Raw genomic sequence first — 18,381 nt, forward strand, 5'->3', positions numbered from 1 at the left:
TAAGGGTCTCAAATTCAAACTAATGAAAAAAAGCGAAAGAGAATAACGAGAGAGTGACTAAAATAGAGACAGAGAGAGATGGAAAATGGAAAAATCAGTCAGAGGCTGTCAGAGAAGAGTTCACGGAAGACATGGAGACTGAGGAGTGGATACTCGCCCTCCAGTGGTTCATATCTTTCGAGATAGTTTTTCGCGCTCGCTGTCTTCGATGAACGGCAGATGCTGATCCAAGGGGATGCTACATGTATGGTTCAAGATAGATGAATTAAAATGTAATCAGTATCCACTTTCTCTCTCACACTGAGAAACAGACATAAGTTATCTGATATGTCTTCTGCGCAGTCCACGTGGTAAAAAGTGAACCAAAAGTCACAGAAGCAGATATTAGACCATTCAGCCCAACGACTTTGCTTAGCTATTCAATCATGGTTGATAAGGTTTGAAAGCCAATTCTCCCACTTTCTCCCTATAACCCTAGATCCCCTTGATAACAATAACCTATCGATCACCGTCTAAAATACATTCAATGATCTGTACCCTACAGCCTTCTGTTGCAACGAATTCCATAGATTCACCACTTTCTGACTGAAAATGTTGCTTCTCATATCTGTTCGAAAAGATCTTCTGTCCACTGTCAGTTGTTGCATCTAGTCCTGGTCTCTCCTACCAATGGGAATCTCTCCACAACATTCCATTTGTGTAGGCCAGTCAGTATTCTGTATGTTTCAACTTGATACCCCTCCATCCTGCTAATCTCCAATAACGATAAACCAGAATCTTCAAACTTTCTTCATATGTTAAGTGTTTCATTCCATTTCGGACCGTTTTGGACGGTTCTCGTGAACTCCCTTTGAACACGGAGAAGGGCCAATGCATGCTTCCTCAGGTATGCCGCCCATTGGTGCTCACCATATTCAAACTATGGCCTCATGAGAGTCTTAGAGCCTCAGAAATATATCCTCACTTTTATGCTCAAGTTGTCTTAAAATAAATACTGTAATTGCATTTGCATTCCTAACTCTGACCATACCTGCAAGTTTACCTTGAGAGAATCCTTGATTACAACTCTCAAGTCTCTTTGCACTTGATACTTCGGAATCTTCTCCCCATTTAGAAAATAGCCCATCCCTCTGATCTTCCAACCAAAGTGCATGGCCTCATACTTTCATACGTTGCACTTCATCTGCCACTTCTTTGCCCACTCAGTCAAGCTACCAAAATCCTTCAGCAGTGTTCCCACTTCCTCAATGCTGCCTGCCCCTCTACCTATCTTTGTAGTATCTGCAAACTTAGCCAGGCTGCCCTCAGTTCCTTCATCTGCATCGTTAATGTATCAAGTGAAATATGGTGGTCCCAATACGGAGACGCAATGAACACCACTTGTTACTGCCTGCGATCCTGCAAAAGCCCCTACATCAACTCTCTGATTTCAGCCAGACATCCAAGTTTTTATCTATCTTCTCTGTTGCCTCTAAAACATCCCCTTATCTTACTCAGAAGCCTTGTGTGCGACACCTTGTCAAAGGCCTTCTTGAATTCTAGGTAGATAACGTCCATTGGCTCGCCTTGTTTTAACATAGTCATTACTTCCTCAAAGATGTCTAACAGATTTGTCAGGCCTGAAACCATGCTGAATTTACTTCATTTTACCCTACACGCCCAAGTATTTCGGAAGGTCATCGTTCACAATGGATTCCAGAATTTTACCCACAACTGATGCGAGGTTAATCGGCCTGTAATTTTCCATCTTTGCCTTACTCCCTTTTTCAACAGGGGTGTCGCCTTAACAATTTTCCAGTTCACTTGTAACCTCCCTGAATCTTGCAATTCCTAGAAGATCGCCAATATCGCCTGCACTATCTCTTCACCTTCGTCCCTTGGAACACTGCTTCAGCTAATTTATCCACCTTCGGCCATTCTTTTTTTTATCTAGAATCTTCTCTTTAGTGATAGCCACCACACTCAGTTCTTCCTGCTCAATCTATTAAATGTTTGGGATATTAGTCATGTCTTCCACCGTGACTGTCTCATCCTTCTTGTATCATGGTCCTTTTCCCTCGGAATAAATCTCTACTGAGTCGCCTGAATTAGTCCCAGAAAATCCTGCAATTTCTGTTCTACTGTATTTCCTGCTATGCTCCTCTCCCAGTAAATTTGACCCAGCTGCTCCCTTATAGCTCCGCAGTGCCATGGTTGTATAAGTGGGTGCAGTGCCTTGTTTTTTTTAAATTCATCCATCGAATGTGAGCGTTGCTGACTTGGCAGCATTTGTAGACAATCCTTAATTGCCCAGAGGGCAGTGAAGAGAAGCCATTGATGTGGGTCTGATGTCACATGTAGGCCAGACCAGCTGAGGATCGCGGTTTCCTTCTCTGAAAGACATCAGTGAACCTGGTAGGTTTTTCCGAAAATCGGAAACAGTTACATAGCCATCATTAATCTCGCAATTCAAATCCGACCACCTACCACGGCAAGTATTGAATCTGGGTCTGCAGGACATCTCGTTTTCTAGATTAATCATCCAGCAATAATGCCACCACGCCTTCAACACTCCAAAAAGCCAACAGCAAAGGATATGGCCATTTCATTTGGCTGCCCATATAGTTGTTAGGCAAGTTTAATTATGCATTGGTCGTGTTCTTACTAGTTTATGGTGAGTTCCAAATACACAGAGGGGGTGTCATAGAGAGAAAGTATCGCCCTTCAGTTGCCGTATGTTGAGATGGGTAAACAGAATTTCTCTCGAAGAGGGTTGGGAGAATTTGGAATTGTCTTCCTCAAAAGTCAGTGGATATTTCTTCTTTTTTTTGAGGACAGATGTCGATAGATTCTTGATTACCAAGGGGATGAAAGATGCAGAACTGTAGAGGTGAGGTTCAAATCAGATCAGCCACAATCTTCGCGAATAACAGAACACCTTGAGCGGCCGTGTGGCCTACACTTGTTAATGTTCATATTTTTGCGTTTCAGAAGTGAGGAAATTCAGCAATCTCATGTGGCTGTCACTGGATTGGTCCTTCAGAGGGCCAGGCTAACAGTCTTTGGACACTGGTGAATGTCTCACCATTTTGTACACAGATCTTAGGTATGAAGGGAAGAAACATATGCCCAGAAAGTGGAAACAGGGATCTGAATGGATGATCTATTCTAATAATATTGAGTAAGGAGAGGGCTGGAAGGGCTAAATGGTCTACTTCGATTCCTATTTTCCATGTTTGCCAGACATCTGGGTGGATTTCATTTCAAATGAATAAAACGTTGCACTATGAAGCATTGATGGTGACCATGATACTATTGCTCGGTTGTTGCAAAAACCGGCTAAGTTTCTATCCGTGATAGCAAATTGCTTCTAACACCATGGACTCTTACCTTACTTAGCAGTCGTCTGTGTGGCAGCTTGGCAAAGGCCTTCTTCCTGCCGAGGTAGATATCCTTGGTCCAATCTGCGTTTTACTTATCAGAGGATTCTGGCAGATTTGTCAGACATGACCCCCCTAAATGAAATCATACTGACTTTGTCCAGCTGTACCATGCACTTTCAAGTATTCAAAAATCTCATCCTTCACAATTGGATTCCAAAGATCGTACACATGACCGAGTTTATGATAATCAGTTTGTTATTTGCTGTCATTTTGCCGTAGGCCTTTTTCAACAGGAGTGTCAGATTAACGGTGTTCCAGACCATTGGGACCCGCCCTGCCTCCAGCAATTCTAAGAGATCACCAATAACGTTTCCGTCATCTCGTCAGCTATCATCCTCACAACTCTGGGGTACAATCCATTTGGTCCAGATGTTTTATCCACCTTCAGGCCACTCAGACTTTCTAGCATCTTCTATTTCGTAATTGGTACCATACTTAACCCTGACCCCTCGCTCTCGTGAATTGTTGGGATATTGTTCGAGTGTTCCGACATGAAGACTGACACAATCTAAATGTTCAGTTCCTCAGCCTTTTCCTGTTCCCTATGACTATCTCTCTAGTGTCATTTACCAGTGGTTCAATGTCCACTTTCGCTTGCCGAATGACTTTATATATCTAAATAATCTCTTACATTCTTCCTTTAAATTACTAGCTACGTTATCCTCTTATTTAGATTTTTCCTTCCTTATATCTATTCTCGTCGCCCTCTGTTTGTCTTTGTAAGCTTCAAAATCCTATGGTTTCCCCCTTCCTTTTGCCACATAATACGCTTTCCCTTTTATGTTCAAAATATGGCTGCCAGACTTACTTTAAGTACCGGCAAACCTAACACCCAGTCGGCCTAAGTCCCAGTTTATCCAGCCAGTTCCCAGCTCTCTCTAACTGGGGCAAACCTCCCCCAGCTATGGAGCACACTAACAAATATCTTCGTGATATTGGGTGAGAAAGCAGGTGTCAGAGGAATCAATAGCGCAATTATATTTTTCAGACCGCCTCTGTCAGTCCCCCCTCCTCTCCCACCTCCTCACCTCACACATTCTGTCCCCAGATGTAAAATCCATTCAGGGACAAAGCTGCCGTTACACATCAATAGCAGCCGGAAAACAAGTGAATTTCGACAATGGAACACAGGCTCCTGCACCAAATGTTTGCAATCTTATACAACAGTGGAATACGCGATTTTCACATTGATTAATAAAGGTGTGAGTTGGATAGAAATGAACAAGTCAGCAGGTGTGTTTTAATGAGTTTTTGAGAATTTTACAAATGAGTCAATCCATTATGCAAACAGAGATATCGCTGCTCTATTGTATTAACTAACACAGGTTTATTTTATAAATTGAACGTGAGTTAATTAAAAAGATCAACCATGATGATATGCATGTGTATGTATCCACGCGCATGCGTGAGTGCTCAGCTCTGCCTGCAACGGGAGAAATAATTAATCAAATGTCAGACTAACTCTCTCATGCTCGGTTCCTCTGGTATCGATTGTGACAAAATACCACCCTCTGCTGGCCTTTCCATATTACATCAAAAGCACTACATATTTCTCTGTTCCACTGCATCTGGTTCCTGCTTCTAAAGAATGCTGGATCAAAACTCCATCACATTAATCTCTCAATCAGCCAGGGATCTGGAATAATAATTTTTTTAAAAAGAACAAAAACAGCAACAGTCACTGGTGAACACGCCAGTGTCTTAACACATGGGAGGACTGAGTAAGTCCATTCCCACAGAGGAAGCAGTTAAACAACTTGTCACCAGTGAGAACTAGATGGTGTCTCAGAAGATGTTGTAAAAGACATCTCGTTCCCCTCACGCAGTGCAGGGGAATAACCTCTCTCCTGTGTGAATGTATTTCTGTCTCTGCACGTGCTGTCAGCTTTTCAACCTCTTCTCACATTGCGAACATTTGATAGGTATCGCATCAGTGTGAAACATTTAGTGGACAAGGAGGCTTGATAACCAAGATAATGCATTGACACACTCAGAACAGGGGAGTAGTCTCTCCCTAGTGGAAACCTGCTGGTGCTTGCACAGGGAGAATTTATAGTTGAATCTGTTGCGAAACTTGGGGCAGCTGAATGGTCTCTGCCCAGTGTGTGTGTGTCGGTGAGTTTCCAGCTTGTATGGGTGCTTGAATCTCTTCCCAGATTCCGCACATTTCCATGGCTTCTCCTTGGTGCAGGTGTTCTCATGTCTCATTCCACCCTGACCTTAAATTTACCTGGACCATCTCTGACACCTCCCTCCCCTTCTTGGACCTCTCTATCTCCATTAATGACGACCGACTTGACACTGACATTTTTTACAAACACACCGACACTGACATTTTTTACAAACCCATCAACTCCCACAGCTACCTGGATTACACCCCTTACAACCCTACCTCTTGCAAAAATGCCATCCCATATTCCCAATTCCTCCGCCTCCGCCAGATCTGCTCCCAGGAGGACCAGTTCCACTACAGAACACACCAGATGGCCTCCTTCTTTAGAGACCGCAATTTCCCTTCCCACGTGGTTAAAAATGCCCTCTAACGCATCTCGTCTACATCCCGCTCCTCCGCCCTCAGACCACACCCCTCCAACCGCAACAAGGACAGAACGCCCTTGGTGCTCACCTTCCACCCTACCAACCTTCGCATAAACCAAATCATCCGCCGACATGTCCGCCACATCCAAACAGACCCCACGACCAGGGATATATTTCCGTCCCCACCCCTTTCCGCCTTCTGCAAAGACCGTTCCCTCCGTGACTACCTGGTGAGGTCCACGCACCCAAACAACCCATCCTCCAATCCTGGCACTTTCCCCTGCCACCGCAGGAACTGTAAAACCTGCGCCCACACCTCCTCCCTCTCATCTATCCAAGGCCCTAAAGGAGCCTTCCACATCCATCAAAGTTTTACTTGCACATCCACTAATATCATTTATTCTATCCGTTGCTGCCGATGCGGTCTCCTCTACACTGGGGAGACTGAGCGCCTCCTAGCAGAGCGCTTTAGGGAGCTCCAATCAACCACACCGCCCCGTGGCCCAACATTTCATCTCCCCCTCCCACTCTGCCGAGGACATGGAGGTCCTGGGCCTCCTTCACCGCCGCTTCCTCACCACCAGACGCCTGGAGGAAGAACGCCTCATCTTCCGCCTCATCTTCCTCCTGAGTGGGAGCAGCGGCCGAGGAAAAACGAACCCGGGAGACTACAGCTAAGGTAAGACAGTTTGTTTCAAAATTACTTACCTGTAGCGGGCAGCGGAAGTGAGGTTGGAGCGCATAGCTGGGCGGGAAGGTAAGTGATTAGTATTTGAGTGGGTGTGTTCTAGACCCCAGGTCCTACTTCCGTAGGGCCTCCTCTAACCTAACTTTAAAGTCCACAGGTTATTGACTCAGTGTTCTTGTTTTTGGAGACAGTGTACAGTCATGGCAGCGCAGGCGGTGGAATGTTCCTCCTGCAGGATGTTTGAGGTAGGGGTGACCACCGATACTCCTGCCGACTTCGTGTGCAGGAAATGCAGTCAGATCCTGATCCTCACCGAACGAGTTAGGGAACTGGAACTGGAGCTGGATGAGCTGAGGATTATTCAAGAGGCTGAGAGGGTGATCGATAGAAGCTACAGGGACATAGTTACGCCAGAGAACAGAGGTAGCTGGGTAACAGTTAGAGGTGGGAAGGGGAAGAAGCAGACAGTGCAGGGTTCCCCTGTGGTCGTTCCCCTAAAAAATAAGTATGCAGCTTTGGAAACTGTTGGGGGGGACAGCCTTGCAGGTGTAAGCTGCAGTGAAGGGGTCTGTGGCTCTGAGATTCAGAAGGGAAAGGGGGAGAAGAGGAGAGCGCTAGTTATAGGGGACTCTCTAGTTAGAGGGACGGACAGGCGGTTCTGTGGACATGAGCGAGACTCTCGGCTGGTTTGTTGCCTCCCGGGTGCTAGGGTCCGAGACGTCTCGGACCGTGTCTTCAGAATCCTTAAGGGGGAGGGTGTGCAGCCAGAAGTCGTGGTACACATTGGCACCAACGACATAGGGAGGAAGAGGGGTGGGGAGGTCATTCAAGAGCTCAAGGAGTTAGGCTGGAAGCTAAAAGCTAGGACAGACAGAGTCGTCATCTCTGGGTTGTTGCCGGTGCCACGTGACAGAGAGGCAAAGAATAGGGACAGAGTGCAGTTGAACACGTGGCTGCAAGGATGGTGTAGGAGGGAGGGCTTCAGATATTTGGACAATTGGACTGCATTCTGGGGAAGGTGGGACCTGTATAAACAGGACGGGTTGCACCTGAACCAGAAGGGCACCAATATCCTGGGGGGTAGGTTTGCTAGCACTCTTCGGGGGGGTTTAAACTAATTTGGCAGGGGGATGGGATCCGGACTTGTAGTCCAGCAAGTAAGCTAGCTGTGTGTCAGGATGTCCAAGACTGTAGGGAGGCTGTGGAGAAGGTAGCACTGACAGGGACTACTTGCGGACACAGAGATGGGCTCAAGTGCGTATACTTCAATGCAAGGAGTATCAGAAATAAGGTGGGTGAACTTAAGGCGTGGATCGGTACCTGGGACTACGATGTTGTGGCCATCACGGAAACATGGATAGATGAGGGACAGGAATGGCTGTTGGAGGTTCCTGGTTACAGATGTTTCAGTAAGATTAGGGAGGGTGGTAAAAAAGGAGGGGGGTGGCATTGCTAATTAGAAATGGTATAACGGCTGCAGAAAGGAAGTTTGAGGGGGATCTGCCTCTGGAGGTAGTATGGGCTGAAGTCAGATATAGGAAAGGTGCAGTCACCTTGTTGGGTGTTTATTATAGGCCCCCCAATATCAGCAGAGATGTGGAGAAACAGATTGGGAAACAGATTTTGGAAAGGTGCAGAAGCCACAGGGTCGTAGTCATGGGCGACTTCAACTTCCCAAATATTGATTGGAAGCTCTTTCGATCAAGTAGATTGGATGGGGCGGTGTTTGTGCAGTGTGTCCAGGAAGCTTTTCTAACGCAGTATGTAGATTGTCCAACCAGAGGGGAGGCCATATTGGATTTGGTACTCGGTAACGAACCGGGACAAGTGGTGGGCTTGTTGGTGGGTGAACATTTTGGTGATGGCGACCACAATTCTGTGACTTTCACCTTGGTTATGGAGAGAGATAGGTGCGCACAACAAGGTAGATTTTACAATTGGGGGAAGGGAAATTACGATGCTGTAAGACAGGATTTGAGGAGCATACGTTGGGAGCATAGGCTGTTAGGGAAGGATGTGGTGGAAATGTGGGACTTTTTCAAGTAGCAGATACGACGTGTCCTTGATATGTATGTACCGATCAGGCAGGAAAGAAATGGTCGTGTGAGGGAGCCTTGGCTGACGAGGGAGGTTGAATGTCTAGTAAAGAGGAAGAAGGAGGCTTACATAAGGTTGAGGAAACAAGGTTCAGACAGAGCAGTGGAGGGATACAGGATAGCCAGAAGGGACCTGAAGAAAGGGATTAGGAGAGCTAAGAGAGGGCATGAAAAATCCCTGGCGGATAGGATCAAGAATAATCCCAAGGCATTCTATGCATATGTGAGAAACCTGAGAATGACGAGAACGAGGGTAGGTCCGATCAAGGACAGTGGTGGGAGACTGTGTATTGAGTCGGAAGAGATAGGAGAGGTCTTGAACAAGTAACTCTCTTCAGTATTTACGAACGAGAGGGACCGTATTGTTGAAGAGGAGAGTGTGAAACGGACTGATAAGCTAAAAGAGATACCTGTTAGGAAGGAACATGTGTTGGATATTTTGAACAACTTGAGGATAGACAAGTCCCCCGGGCCTGACGGGATATATCCTAGGATTATGTGGGAAGCAAGAGAGGAAATTGCAGTCCCGTTGGCAATGATCTTCTCGTCTTCACTGGCAACTGGGGTGGTACCAGGGGACTGGAGAGTAGCGAATGTTGTGCCCCTGTTCAAAAAAGGGAATAGGGATAACCCCGGGAATTACAGGCCAGTTAGTCTTACTTCTGTGGCAGGCAAAGTAATGGAAAGGGTACTGAGGGATAGGATTTACGAGAATCTGGAAAGACACTGCTTGATTAGGGACAGCCAGCACGGATTTGTGAAGGGTAGGTCTTGCCTTACAAGTCTTATTGAATTCTTCGAGGAGGTGACCAAGCATGTGGATGAGGGTAGAGCAGTGGATGTAGTGTACATGGATTTTAGTAAGGCATTTGATAAGGTTCCCCATGGTAGGCTTATGCGGAAAGTCAGGAGGCATGGGATAGAGGGAAATTTGGCCAATTGGATAGAAAACTGGCTAACCGGTAGAAGTCAGAGAGTGGTGGTAGATGGTAAATATTCAGCATGGAGTCCAGTTCCAAGTGGAGTTCCGCAGGGATCAGTTCTGGGTCCTCTGCTGTTTGTAATTTTTATTAATGACTTAGAGGAGGGAGTCGAAGGGTGGGTCAGTAAATTTGCAGATGATACAAAGATAGGTGGAGTTGTGGACAGTGAGGAGGGCTGTTGTCGGCTGCAGAGGGACTTAGATAGGATGCAGAGCTGGGCTGAGGAGTGGCAGATGGAGTTCAACCCTGCCAAGTGTGAGATTGTCCATTTTGGAAGAACAAATAAGAATGCGGAATACAGGGTTAATGGTAGGGTTCTTGGTCAGGTGGAGGAACAGAGGGATCTTGGGGTCTATGTACATAGATCTTTGAAGGTTGCCACTCAGGTGGATAGAGTTTGTAAGAAGGCCTATGGAGTATTATCGTTCATTAGCAGAGGGATTGAATTCAAGAGTCGTGAGGTGATGTTGCAGCTGTACAGGACTTTGGTTAGGCCACATTTGGAGTACTGTGTGCAGTTCTGGTCGCCTCACTTTAGGAAAGATGTGGAAGCTTTGGAGAGGGTGCAGAGAAGATTTACCAGGATGTTGCCTGGAATGGAGAGTAGGTCGTACGAGGATAGGTTGAGAGTTCTCGGCCTTTTCTCGTTGGAACGGCGAAGGATGAGGGGTGACTTGATAGAGGTTTATAAGATGATCAGCGGAATAGATAGAGTAGACAGTCAGAAACTTTTTCCCCGGGTACAACAGAGTGTTACAAGGGGACATAAATTTAAGGTGAAGGGTGGAAGGTATAGGGGAGATGTCAGGGGTGGGTTCTTTACCCAGAGAGTGGTGGGGGCATGGAATGCGCTGCCCGAGGGAGTGGTAGAGTCAGATTCATTGGCGACCTTTAAGCGGCATTTGGATAGGTACATGGATGGGTGCTTAATCAAGGATAGAAGTTCAGCACAACATCGTGGGCCGAAGGGCCTGTTCTGTGCTGTATTGTTCTATGTTCTATGTTCTATGTTCTAACACTTCAACCCCAGGACATCAATGTGGACTTCAAAATTTTCCTCATTTCCCCTTCCCCCACCTCACCCTAGTTCTAAACTTCCAGCTCAGTAACTGTCCCCAAGACTTGCCTGGACTTGTCCTACCTGCCTATCTTCTTTTCCACCTATCCACTCCACCTTCTCCTCCCTGACCTATCACCTTCATCCCCTCCCCCACTCACCCATTGTACTCTATGCTACTTTCTCCCCACCCCCACCCTCCTCTAGCTTATCTGTCCATGCTTCAGGCTCACTGCCCTTATTCCTGATGAAGGGCTTTTGCCCGAAACGTCGATTTCGTAGCTACTTGGATACTGCTTGAACTGCTGTGCTCTTCCAGCACCACTAATCCAGATATTGAATGATCAGCTGACTTCTTGCCTCGACACAGAACTGGAATAAGCTTTCTCCCCACTGTGACGTTATTCAGGCTGTGGAACTGTCTAATGCTCCCTCCACAGTCAGTTCACTGGAACAGTCACCTGAGTGGATCTCTCTTGGTCACACTGATGTCTGATAACATTTCGATAGACAGAATAGGCAAACGTTCAAATATTGATACTTTTCAAGACCTGATGAATTGACTCAATCTCATTTCATGATAGGATGTCTAATTTGAACGCTTGGCGTGAAATATACCTCCATGATTCTCTGCAAAGCAAGTTCTAATGAGGAAAAAGTGATTATGGCTGCTAGCTGGTTAGACTTGTCAACCAAATATTCAAGAACACACATCCTGCAACAAAGATAGGCGGGGACAAGGGGATGGGGTTGCCTTCTGATTAAGAAACTAAATAAAACTAGTAGTAGTAAACGAAGTAGGGTCAGACGGTGTAGAATTGTAGAATCTGACTGGGTGGAATTCAGGAACAGCAAAGGTGTGAAAAGCGTTGTTGGAATTATGTATAGAATGTCAATCAGCAGTCAGGACGTCGGTCGCAAGATACCCCACGAGATACAAAAGATGTGCAGGAATGACAAAGTTAAAGTGATAATTGGAGATCTTAACATACAGAAGGCTTAGAAAATCTGGTCGGAATTGGAATGTCTGTCAGTTGGCTTTTTGGAGCAGATTTGTCATACCCACTGAGAATTGGTAAAACTGAATTTACTTTTTTTTTGCAGTGAGGCTTGAAAAGGGAGCTTAAGGAGCTTAAGGACAAGGAAACTTTAAGAGGTAATGCGTTTATAGGCTCTTACAGTGCAATTTGAGAGAAAGAAGTGTGAATCAGAAGTAATGGCATTACAGCTGTTTCAATGCAACTACAGGGTCATGAGGGAGAAGCTGGGTCCAATTAGCTGTGAGAGGAGCCGACGAGGAACGACAGTAAAAAGCAATGGCCCTGGTCAGGTAATTCAAGAAACAGAGCAGTGAGTCATTCCGAGAGTAAGAAGCTGATAGGGAGGGGGAGTTTTGCAGCTGCACAAAAGTCTGGTGAGGGCGCACTTGGAGTATTGTACACAGTTCTGGTCATCTCATTTTAGGAAAGTCGTGGAAGATTTGGAAAGGGTTCAGTGGCGATTTCCTATAATGTTACATGGTATGGAGGGAAGGTCTTCCGGGGAAAGGCTGAGTGACTTGAGACTGTCCTTCTTAGAGTGACCTAATTGAGACAGATAAAAGAATTAGACGATTAGATAGGGTAGACAATGAGAGCGTTTTTACTTGGATGTTGATGGCTAGCACGAGGGGGCATAGCTTAAACTTCAGGGAAAATAGATAGAGGTACAACGTCAGAGGTAGGTTCTTTACGCAGAGAGGAGTAAGGGCATGGAATGCCCTGCCTGCAACAGCACTAGACTCGCCGACTTTAACGGGCATTTAAATGTTCATTTGATATTTATATGGACGAAAATGGAAGAGTGTAGGTTAGATAGGCTTAATTTTGATTCCACAGATCAGCGCAACATCTTGGGCCAACGGGCCTGGACTGTGCTGTAATGTTCTATATTGTATGGAATTTAGAGGAATGAGGAGTGATCTAATGGAAACTTACAGAATACTGGATGTGTCTGAGTTTGCAGTTCAGGAAAAAAACACAGCAGTTCTGGTAGCATCCGAGGAGCAGGAGAATCGAGGTTTTGCGCAACAGCCCTTCATCCGGAATCCTAAATACGGAAAACTAAATGATCTGCACAGAGTGGATGTTGGGAGGATTTCTTTTTGGTAAGAGAGACTAGGACAAGTGGCACAAGCCTGAGAATAAAGGGAAGATCTTTAACAACAGAAATAAGATGAAACATCGTTAGTCAGAGAGTTGTGACACTTTGGAAAGCATTGGCATAAAAGAGGCTGTGGTAGTTAATTCATTGAGTGTAATTAAGAAGAAGGTATTTGTGGTCTTGATTGTTGGGGGAATCAAGGATTACTGGGAGAAGGCAGGAGAAAGAGAATGAGAAGATTATCAGGTATGATTGAATGTTGGACAGAGAAAAACAGAACTGCAGATGCTGGAGTTCAAAGTGGAGTGCACAGGCAGGAGGCTGGGATGAACATAGCAAGCCAGGCAGTATCAGGCGGTGTAGAAGTCGACGTATCTGGTGTAACCCTATCTCAGGACGACATTTTGGTGTAAAGTTATTTCAGTCCTGAAGAATAGATACGCCCGAAATGTCGAATTCTACACCTCCTGAAGCTGCCTGGCTTGTAGTGTTCTTCTAGCCTCCTGCCTGTACACATGATTGAATGCTGGAGCAGACTCTTTGGGCTTCGTTGCTGAATTGCTGCTCCAATGTCTTATGGCTTTAGAACTGCTTGTACCGCTGACGTAAGTTGTGAAATTGGGTTCATTGATTCCGGTAATTTACATTATACACATTCAGAAATATTGACCACGAAAAGTTACTGGATTGTCATAAATACTCAACCGTTTCACGATTAATCTGCGGGGAAGCCTCCCACCTTCAGTCCCTCAACGGTAAGAGAGACAATGAGTGTGGTGAGATTCTTCAGGACATGGTTTTCACCATCTCCATCACACGAGCTACGACAGATACTTTCTTTAAGACCAGTGTTCTTTTTTTCTGACCATCACATATGTCGTCTCCGCCTAGACACACACTGCACTCTTGTGGATATACGCCGCTGTTTCATTACAGCTGCTGCCTGACAATCCTGCAACTCCTCAGTGAACTGCGCTGTGGGAGAAATGGCACAACAACACAGCAGTGAAGTTGACCTTTTTACTCTTGCTCCTGTCCCAGTCATAACATTAGATGGAAATCACATTCCGAATATGGCTTTATCCTACAATTAATGGCTGAACTTGGTACGAGTCCTTCAGCTTAATAATTACACCCTTGGAATAGTTATGGTCACAGCTTCCCATTGCAGTTAGTCAATCTCAGCAATACTTGGTTTCTCGTTGCCCTCCACTGCAGATGGAAATGAAACATGAAGAAAGGGACCCACGCAGAATGCCAAGGACAGACCTCCTCATTCAACTACGCATCCTGATGTGAAGCAGCACATTCACTAAAGCCACTGATGTTCAGTTCGTAGAATAGACACAAAATACGCAGAAGCAGGAAATCGAGCGTTTAGACGTAACCCCTGATGCCCCGATCCTCCTGCTCCTCGGAGACTGCCTGCCCTGCAGTGTTTATCCAGCACCACACTCTCGACACTGATCATCAGCATCTGCACTCCTCACTTTCACCAAGAAAGTAAAAATGCTGCAAATCTTCAATATCTCAGGCAGCATCCCCGGGGAGATGGATGGAGAGGGGCAGACAGAGAGGGAGAGAGAGAGAGAGAGAGAGAGAGAGAAAGAATTACAACTTACTAACCTTCGCTCTTCAATATACTGCCGCACAACGTGCTTCTTATTCCAGGAACGCTCGCCGCTTGTCCGCTGGTGCTGATAACACTAATTTGGGCTCAGGGAGCCGCTGAGGTTCGGTATCACTGAGGCCCACGTTCAGCTTCCAGGGGCACATAGTACACGCTGGGCAGAGTCACAAAACAACAAATGTTGAAGGTCAGGCAGCATCTATGGAGCGAGAGCAAGCTAACGGTTTGCGTCCAGCTGACTCATAATCAGAGCTGACGTGTGCATTTGAGAGGGTCAAGTTTCAGTAATAGGTGGGGTTGGATTGTTAAGGGAGAAAAGGTGTTGATGGAACAGATTAAGTCATTGAACTGTGAGAATGGCAGAATGTGTGTCTAAATGCTAGGCTGGGAAGAACAGACTGCCCCAGTGCAATAGTGGAGGTGAGGGTGAGAGAGCGCATTTTGACAGAAATTGCAAACAGTTAAGCAAAAAGAAAGTGAACAAATTGGAAATGAGAGGTAATATTTCTGATGGAGTGACATTTCCTGACAACGTCAGTTCTTCACATTGGCTGCCAGACCTCCTTAGCTTTTTCAGCAACTTCTGCTTTATTGCAGATTTCTAGTATCCGCAGGTATTTTGAATTATGTTGGGTGGGAATGGGAGTGGTTTCACTTTCTGAAGGTTCAGAACTCAGTATTAAGTCCAGATGACTGCAAAATGTCCAGTCTGAAGGTGAGATGTAGTTCCTTCACTTTGTACTGCGATTCGCTGGAGCATTGTAGCATGTCAAGGACAGACAAGTACAGACTGGGTGACCACATTGCAGAACAACTGCGGTCCATGCACAAGAATGACCTCGGCCTTCCCACAGACAGTTATTTTATCACAACGTCCTGTTCACATGCCCACTCTTCAATCCTTGGCTGGTGCAATGCTCAAGCTTATCATAGCGTACATATCCAGCAATAACCTTTCGTTTACAGATTAAGTACTTTATAACTATCTGGATATAATTTTGTGTATTGTAAAGACAGATTGTAAAGGCACTGTGATTCATAACTTTCTTTTTAGCTTTACTTCCTGCATTCTCTATTGCTCATCCTCTCTTCCCTCTGTACATATCTATTGGGACTCTCCTTTATTGCCAGACTTGCCACTAAACACACCACCGTTTTTTTCCAATATCACATTCTAATCACTTAACACGCTTTATCTACCCCGCATTCCACTCCGAGCAACACACACAATTCAGAAATGTCGCATCCTCCACACTTCATGCCATCTCTAATGAGAAGTCAGCAAGATTCTAAACGTTACCTTATTCCCTTTCCATGGATGTTGTCTGACCCGCTGTGATCTCCAGTATTTGTTGTTTTAAGAACAGATATTCAAGAGTGATAAAGCATGGAATCTGATCGAAGGTTTGCGGTGATTTATGGCTAAGTCACAGATATGTGGGAGTAACTTACAGATCAGGATAACATTTGGATACAGAACTGGCTGGAAGGTGCATTGAAGCTTTTCAGAATGGAGAACTGTGAACCGTGAAGAGCCACAAAGATCGATGCTGCATCGAGTACTTTTCATCAACTACATAAATAATTTGGATATGACCCTAGGAGGCATATTTAGTAAGTTTGCAGACAATGCCAATGTTGGAGGTGTTGTCGACAGTAAGGAAGGGTACATTAGAGTACGACTGGATGTTGATCAGATGGGATAAGGTTCTGAGGAGTGGCAGATGGATTTTAATTCAGACAAAATATGAAGTACTGCATTTTGTGAAAGCAAACTTTAGCAGGACTTATACTCATTCTGGTAATCTCTGGGGTAGTGTTTCTGAATAAAGATACCTTGGAGTGAATGTTCATAACTACTGAAAGTGGAGTCGCAGGTAGGTGTTTTAATGAAGAAGTCGTTTGGTATGCTGTCCGTTGTTTTGAGAGGTCACCTTGAGTTTGGAACTGGCATTTGTTATTATTATTGGAATATGATGTTCAATTTTTGTCTAAAACTTAAAAGAAGTGTGTTGTGAAACTTGAAAGGGTTAAGTAAAATATAACAGGGATGTTGCCAGGATTACAGAATTGGAAATATTAGAAAATGATGAATAGACCGGAGTTGATTTCACTGGAGTGTCGGAGGCTGAAAGATGACCTTGGACGTTTATAAAATCATACCAGGCATAGATAGGATAAATAGCCAAAGTCTTTTCCCTGGGGTGCGGGAGTCCGCAACTAGAGAGCGGAGGCTTAGTGTGACAGGGGAAAGATATAAAGGGGACCAAAGGGGTTATTTCTTCTGTCATTACATTGGGTGGACGTAATGAGCTAACAGACGAAGTGATGGAGGCTGTACAATTGCAGCCATGCAGCGAAATCTATATGGCTATTTGAATGGGAAGATTTTCGATGGATATAGACTCAGTGCTGGCATGTGGGACGAGATTAAGTTCGGAGATCTGGCCGGCATGGACCAGTTGACCTGAAGGCTCTGTTTCTGTGCTGTACTTCTCTGTGGCTCTATGGCTGAAAACTTGCATTTGTTGTGTTGGGTACCACAGCCGTTGGGCAAAATGGATGACCCAATTGGCACTTCTGGTTGATGATTGCTGTAAATGTTGCGGTCTTACGTTTTACATGGATAGGTTAAGCCCCTCCATCAGTAAGGGTGAGGATTTTTCCGGCGCTTCCTCCAGCGAGTTTTCAGTTGTCTTTCACCATTGATGTCTGGGTGTGGCAGAACACCACAGTTGATATTTGTCCAATTGCTTCTGGGATTACTTAGCTTTATCTACTCTTTGTCTGCAGTTCATCCTGTTAAAAAGCTTCTTCAGGTTGTCCCCTCAGTTTTAGGTATGCCTGGTGCTGCTCCTGGCATGACCCCTGATATACAATGCATTGAAGGCGCTTGATCCCCTGGCTTGATAGGAGTAGTTTAGTATGGAATATGCCAGCCCATGCGTTTTCAGATTATGCTCGAAGGTAGTCCTGCTGCTGTCCATGGCCCATAGAGCCTCAAACGTGTCTAGTTTTGAATTCCTACATTTGTTCGAAGTTTGAATTCATTTAACAATACGTCAGTGCCACTGAATATAATGAAAGGACTGCGCGATGGTCACTGTTACTGATACTTTCACAGATAGATGCATATGCAGCTCGCAAATTCATAACAATGAGACAAAGTATGTTTTTTCCCCTTGTTGTTGGTTCCCTCACTGGACCCGTTCAAACAGTTATGTCTTTTAGGACGTGACCAACTCGATGCTGCGGCTGACGTCCTCTTGATGATAGACAGAGAAATCCCCCACCCTGAGTGTGCTTGCCATCATTTTCACCCTTAGTGCTTCCTCCAAGTGTTGTTCAACATGGAGGAGTAAAGCCGAGCTACGTTGTAATCAGCAGTAACCATGAGACCTCCTAGTGCCCTGAATCATTGTATAGTAGTACCAGGGCAAATCCTTCGTGACTGTACTCCACTGTTGCTCACATCTGCCTAGCCTGTCCAGCTGGTGGGTCAGGACATACCTCGGGAATGTCATGGTAGCGTCTGGCGATTGGCTTGAATGTATGAATGATGCCATGAGTATGACTATGTCAGTATTTTTCTTGGCTTGTCCGTTGACAGTCCTTCATACTTTTGCACTATCCTCCAGACGTCAGTAGGGAGAATTTCGCAATGTCGAGAGTGTTCGAAGACAACCACTTGATGCTTAATTTTTTTTAGAATCCCTGCAAAGAGGAACTAAGCCCTCCGGCTCAACAAGTCCAGACCGACCATCTGTAGAGTATCCCTCCCAGACCCATTCCATTCCCTATTATTCGATATTTATCCCTGACTAA

The sequence above is a fragment of the Chiloscyllium punctatum genome, chromosome 35 (genome assembly GCF_047496795.1).
Source record: "Chiloscyllium punctatum isolate Juve2018m chromosome 35, sChiPun1.3, whole genome shotgun sequence".
Classification (NCBI taxonomy): domain Eukaryota; kingdom Metazoa; phylum Chordata; class Chondrichthyes; order Orectolobiformes; family Hemiscylliidae; genus Chiloscyllium; species Chiloscyllium punctatum.